This window comes from Lagopus leucura, unplaced genomic scaffold (assembly GCF_019238085.1).
Source record: "Lagopus leucura isolate 7727_CA_CO unplaced genomic scaffold, USGS_WTPT01 Super-Scaffold_100021, whole genome shotgun sequence".
Taxonomy (NCBI): Eukaryota; Metazoa; Chordata; class Aves; order Galliformes; family Phasianidae; genus Lagopus; species Lagopus leucura.
The window spans coordinates 7,864,117-7,870,825 of NW_024962274.1; positions in this window are offsets into that span (position 1 = coordinate 7,864,117).

Consider the following 6,709-nt stretch of genomic DNA (forward strand, 5'->3'; position numbering starts at 1 on the left):
TGGCTATTGCAAGGGAAGGATCCTCAGAACTGGGAATAACACCCGTAGGAAGCTCATTTTATCACTGGCACTGCCCGTTGAACCTGTTTGCCCTCGTTCAAAGCAAGTGTATGAATCATTCCACTTACAGAGCAATGCTCCACTACCCTTTTTCTGAGACCTGCCTTGTGTTATCTCTGACAGCCAATAAAAGCACTCAGGCTTTGACTCCGTCCCACACACTGTATGCCCCGTACAGATTTCCTGACATGACATCATGCAGCTTTCTGTAAAAGCAGTGGAAGCAGTACCATTGCAAAGGACTATCCTTCTGAGAAGTTACAAACCACACAGCTGCAAGGCCTGATAAAACCTTTACCCAGGGCTGTGCATCCCAGCAGCAGCTGCTCAGCACCCAGTGCCATCTGCACTAGGAAGAAATTCTCCTCTGGGCTGAGGGCAGGTGTGAAAGATGAGACAACAAAGGATAACTTAGGAAACTGAACATCATTCCTTGCACTGAGAGCCTTTCCTTATAGCAACACGTACTGCTGTCACGCTGGGAGTCATTTGCCTCCAGCACCAAGCAGTAGGAGCCAGGCACAAATCCCACGACCGGGGGCGGATGGTGCTGCTGTACAAACACAGCCCTGCTGCCAGGTGCCAGCCTGCTAGCAATCCTGACAGCCAGACACATCTTGTTTTGACTCAAAAGCTGAAGGATCGGCTCTGAAGGAGCGAACACACACAGCCTTTTGCCTGTGTGCACGGCAGTAAGGTTCTTGAAGGGCAGCACCCCTTCCAAGTGGGGCAGGTTGCTGCCATGCACCCAGATGCCATGATGTGGCTCTCCCAAAGCACAGCACGGGTGCAGATGAGACAAGCATTGCACACAGAGCTGGGCTGGACTGGCTGGGTTCAGTGCACATGACGCTGCTACAGCTTCACCTCACTGCAGGTGCTGACAGACAGCCTTTGGCCCTGCAGCAGAGGAAGAATTCCCACCCAGGTATCAGTACTGTGGCACACGGCCTTCAGACAGATACCAGCCAACTTTCTTCCCCAGTTTCATGCCTCACCTTTTCTTTATCCTCACTCATTTTCTCAGTACACTGCAGAACCCAGTTCTTATCTTCATCTTCCTTCATCTCCTTCTTCACTCTTTATATTTTAAAAGCAACTATTAAAAATTGTGTATTTTTAGTACCAAAAGTCCTGATTCCTCTTGCGAGATTCCTGCATTTTCATTTATTTAGTTGCCACATTACTGAACATACTGTTTTGGATATGAGACTTTCTGCTGTGCGTCAGACCCAACCACCCACTAACCCCACAGGGAACAACCTGGGGCTTTCTCCCTGTCTTTGGAAGAGCTGCTGACTGCAAAGCAAGCTGAGGAGATGGCTAAGTGCTGCATAATGTGCACTTAGGTACCAAGGCACCAGAGAACACATTTTTCACAGCATTTCAGTCGTTCTCTTTTCATTTAATGCATATCAAAGTTCAATTTAAATTCATTTTAAATAAACTTTTTGAGGAAAAAAAAATATATTTTGCAACATCAGCCAATAAAAGGCACAAACCACAAAGCTCTACCCTGCTCAGCTCTGCAGCAGCAGAAGTGATGGTGTGTCTGGCACATGGAGCCCAGGGCAGGCACCACTCTCACTGCATGTCTCCCAGATCTTATCTCCGTTTGAAAGCTGGTAACACAAAACCAGCCTGATTCTGCACAACAGGAGTCCACACGGCTGCAGTGGGTCCCCAGCCTGCCTGCTCTGCATGGCCTTTCTGACTATGAGAAAGTGCTTCATATGCAAGTATCCTCTCCATTAGCTAAACTGAGCAGCACAGCAAGATTAGAACACGTTTCTATGATACATCAGCTGCTTTCAATGCACTGAATACAGCCACTTGTCTTGGCACAGATGGTCTTAAAATGCAAAGTTCCAGCACACGGCATTGTGTATGCTAAATATATCAGTCCTTCAAGAGCCAAGCTGCTCACCTCCTGTTAGCTGATGCAGAGAGAAATGGAATTGTAGACCCTCGTTTTCATAACTCTCACATAATTTTCTTATTAAATCTTTGCTGTGTATATGGTCACACTGCCAGTTTTAGAGCATGTTAGTATGAAAAAAAAAGTGAATTTTAGAACTTGGAAAGATGAAAGCAGCTCCAAAAACTGCAAGAAAGAAAATGTGCTGAAATTGCTGCTGCTGTCTTGGGTGGGAATAACTAACTTTTCTGTTTGCACTGTAAGTAACCAGATAATGCTATGTAATTGCTTATGATTTGCATTGCTTGAGATGGTATTGCTAATTTCCAGCAATGATTAGCATGTCATTTGAATAATTATTCAGCACCATATCACTTGGACACTTCAATTGCATGCATTTCTACTGTGAAATTCTTGGAGGTGTTGTCAACATTCCTGGTTCTTTGTAGACCATCCCATTCCTTGTCCATTACACCATTTGGGGAAAATGATGGCAAAATGGAAGTTAATAATGCTGTGTACAAATCACTAATTTAACCCCTGGGAAGTTCTTAAAACTTGACTACCGATAGTTGATCTGATTTTATTCACAATTCCTTCTTAGCCCTCTGGAAAAATGGTCTCAACAACAGCTTCAGCACTCACAACAAATACATTTGGGAGGTGAAGAAATGGTGATACATTGACAATTAATTGTCAATTGCTACTGAGCACGGTGTCACACCCTGCCCAGCACAACGTCCTTGTCTTTCAAGCAGGCTGTGTTTCAGAAAAGGTTGGTTCTGTTCACTGTCCCCATGCACAGAGCACAAGCAAAGCTCTCACAGCAGCACATATCAAACTGAGCAAAAACTGTATGGAATGTGCTGCTGATATTAATCTTAATTTTCCAGGACGATAACAAATCGATATTCACTGGCACTGGCCAGCTCTGGGTTGTGTTGCCCTGGCACTGAGTACTGCCAGAGCTCCCACGCACTGCCTGCTGCTGCACTGCCTGAGCTCCTTGCCCATCTTGCTCAGAGCAGAGGGTGAGTTTAAACGCCAGCTATCAGCTTCATAGTTTCTCCTCAGTGGCATCTTATGGGTTGGGAACTTCAGCCATTGCTCCAGCACTGTTTTCTAAATGCTTATCAGTGATGTGAGTCACTGCTGCCAAGCATTAGGAAAGGAACACTGCCAGCTGAGAGCCGCTCTGCCTTTTCCCCGAGCTCTGCGCATGCACTGTGGAGCTGGGCAGTGCCTGGCACATCCACTGTGGCTGTCAGTGCAGGGGCAGTCCCTGAGAGAACTCACCAACACAAAGCATTCCAGAAGGCAGTGGTTACCTTTGTTTTTTGTTTGTTTTCTTCCAGTAATACATAAATCTCAACAAAACATCTGTCAGGGAGTTAGGTTCAGAGAAGGACAGATGGGAGATGGTAAATGAGCAATGAAATTGTCCTAGCCTGATGGTCAGGGTGGTTTGCTAGGGTGTCTCACACCTGCATGCATTCTGCTATGGTACAGAATTCCAGTTTTTGGCAAAAGTCTTGGTTTGTTTCTCTGTCCCATCGGGACATTCTGCAGGCTGACTGGGCTGCTGATTAATTTTAGTTGAGCTCATTTTTTCCCTTTTTTCACATTTCTTCCCTGATTTTTGCAGTCATGAAGTAAGTACATCTTCAGAATTTAATTACGATGCTATACGGTGTACAGTGCCTGATCTCCCCTGAGAATCTTCTACTGATGGCACTTTAGTTCTTAGGTTTTATTTTGCTCGTATGCATGAACTCAGGGTTACTGCCACTTCTTAAACCACCAGAAATGTAGGCTCAGTCAATTCATTCAGCTACGGAGAGCTGTGAGATTCTCTACTTTTCATTCTACTGCCACCCACATTACAGATGTCATCCTAAAACCACAAATAGCTCTTGGGGTCTTTGCTTTAATTCTACTATTTACATGACAAACCTTAATGTCATTGATCCTATTTTAAAGGCAGCAAAAAATCCCACACCCATCTGTCAACGTTTTAACGTTGATTGACTGACAGCACACCAAGAAGGATACTTATGTACATCTTTTATGGTACAGCAGAGGCAAACAATCATTAGTCAGACTGACAGCACTCGCCATGGTTCCAGGTGTGCCATGAAGGTGATCCACGCCACTCCAGAGCCGGATTTCTATTGCTTGTATAAGGACTGGCCTGGCCCAAGCACCGCAAAGCTCCATCGTTGTGCTTGAGAATGGAGCTGCTGCTGAGCCTGCCTCTCAGATCCCACCACACCAGTGATTTTCTCCCGTGCCTCACTCTTAGAGCAAACATTTTGCAGTTGGAATGCATGGAGATCACCAAATGGCAAGCGCTTTCAAGGTTCTGGGCTTTTGCAGGGGACAGTTGCAGTTAAGCTGCACTAAGCCTCCAGTGCTATTGAATCCCCACATGTGACAGGCCGAGAACACTCCTTGTAAAGCACTGCTTTGCATTCCTGGCCCACAGAATAATCCGAGAACAAGGCTCCAGACATCCACTGATGATTGTTTTACAGAAGACAGCTGTGCCCACTGATACCTCTATTTATTTGTGCTCATTTGGGGAACACGTATTCCTTTGAATGTCAATGGAAGCACTATTTAACGATGGGTTGGTGGCTTTCTTGGCAATGGCTGAACAGTAAGCCATGTTCTGCCTCCCCATCTTCACAGCTACAAGGCCTCTAGCAGAGCAAGAGCTGAGCGAGATGCACTCCCCAGGTGCTTTCCTACATTAGCATCTGCAAATCTGACCCACAACACAAACTCCAAATCCATGCTTCTAAAAGAGTTAATATAGAGACTTTGGATGAGCTTGTGAAATCTTATCTGAAGCATCAGACAGTTGAAGATACGAATCAAGACTAGAGAAATAAATAAAACAAAAATATTGATCTAAATACATTGTCATAATATTTCTGAGATTATGGGATGAGGTTTTTGAAGGCAAAAGAGCTTCCAGAGAACCGAAATGGCCCTAAGAAACCTTCTCCCAAATATGGCATTTTTCTCTCACCATGAACAAGTCAATATAGATCACATCTCCCGAGATGAGATCTGTGGTGGTTCCTGGCACAAAGAATGAATTGCCTCTTCTGCTGTTGATAAAATCATCCAAGGTCTCTTTTAAAGCGACTGCCAAACCAAGCTTGTTTTTCAGTGATTTTGTAATCTGCGTATGACAGAGTTGATCTGGGGTGGGACCCCAGCCTGGCTCCTGGGTGTGTTCCCTCGGGTCTGAAAGTGGAAAAATTATGCACAGAGGGTCTGATTCTGCACTCAGAAAGGAAGGTACCAGCAGGGTAACTGCAAGGAAGTCGGTGGAACTTCTCCAAACTGGCAGGCACTAATGAGAGCACAAACTTAGTCCACATTTTTGTGGGAAAAACAACTGTGTACAAAATATTGCAATTGAATTCATCTGCAATTATTCTTACTCATAAAACTCAGGAACCGCATACTTACTAATTGCAGCCATTTAGATTTCAAACTGGGATAAAGGAATCTCCTGACTCAGCTGTAACTGCATCGTAGCCACTCGGGAGGGCTTTCTCTCCAAATGTAATATCCTGAGTTCTCACTCCTGCCTAAAGGACATCCCGGTTGTTGGGTGATTTTCTTCCAAAATATTTAATATCTAATCAACCCATTAGAAACAAGCTTCTCATCTTCCTTTCCAATATTATGGAAAGGAGTGGGCCAGCCTAACAGAACACGCAGCAAAAGTACGCCAAGGAACAAATCAGATATCCCTCTCCTCCTAGAGTTACAGTCACCCTTGGCGGGACAAGCTGAAAGCTGGCAGCATCCCTTCTGGCAGCCTTCAGCCCCTCGCAGCACTGGAGACTTGCCTGCCATGCCTGAGCCGCTGGGCTGGTGGAGCTGAGGCAGTCAGCCTGCTGCTGTGTTCCCCTGACACAGGGCATGCTGTCCCAGCCTGCTGCCTTCCCATGAGGTGTCCCAGCCTCTCCTCCTCCTGCACACCTCTCCCAGGTGCTGTCCTAGAGAAGAGGCAGTGCACATGGTGACCGTGCCAATGATGCCTACTGGACAAAATGCCATGTTCTGTTTTGATTCGTGGCTGTTCTAATGCACCTACCTTGGTACCTAACACTTGGTATTCTCCCCCCCTTCCAAGCTAGCATAGAACAAAACGTGAGTGTATCCTGTGAATTTTCTTCTCCCCTGTGTTGGTGCTTCTTGGGCGTAAAGCTGGACTACATCAACAGGAGAAAATAATACTGTATGAAAATAACCTCGAGTCTATGGAAATCGATGGAAATGGCCCCTCAGGCTTCAGCTAGCAGTAGATCGGATTTTAGGTTTCACACTGAGTGATCTTTAACTCTAGTATTTCTTGTAAGATGTTAATTATAGAATCATAGAATGGCCTGGATTGAAAAGGACCACAATGATCATCAAGTTTCAACCCCCCTGCCATGTGCAGGGTCACCAACCAGCAGCCCAGGCTGCCCAGAGCCACATCCAGCCTGGCCTTGAATGCCTCCAGGGATGGGGCATCCACAGCCTCCTTGGGCAACCTGTTCCAGTGCATCACCACCCTCTGTGTGAAAAACTTCCTCCTAATATCTAACCTAAGCCTCCCCTGTCCTTAAACCAGTTTTTTTTTTTTTTAAGCTCAGTTTAAAACCGTTCTCCCTCGTCCTGTCACTATCCACCCATGTAAGCAGTCATTCCCTCTCCAGTGTATAC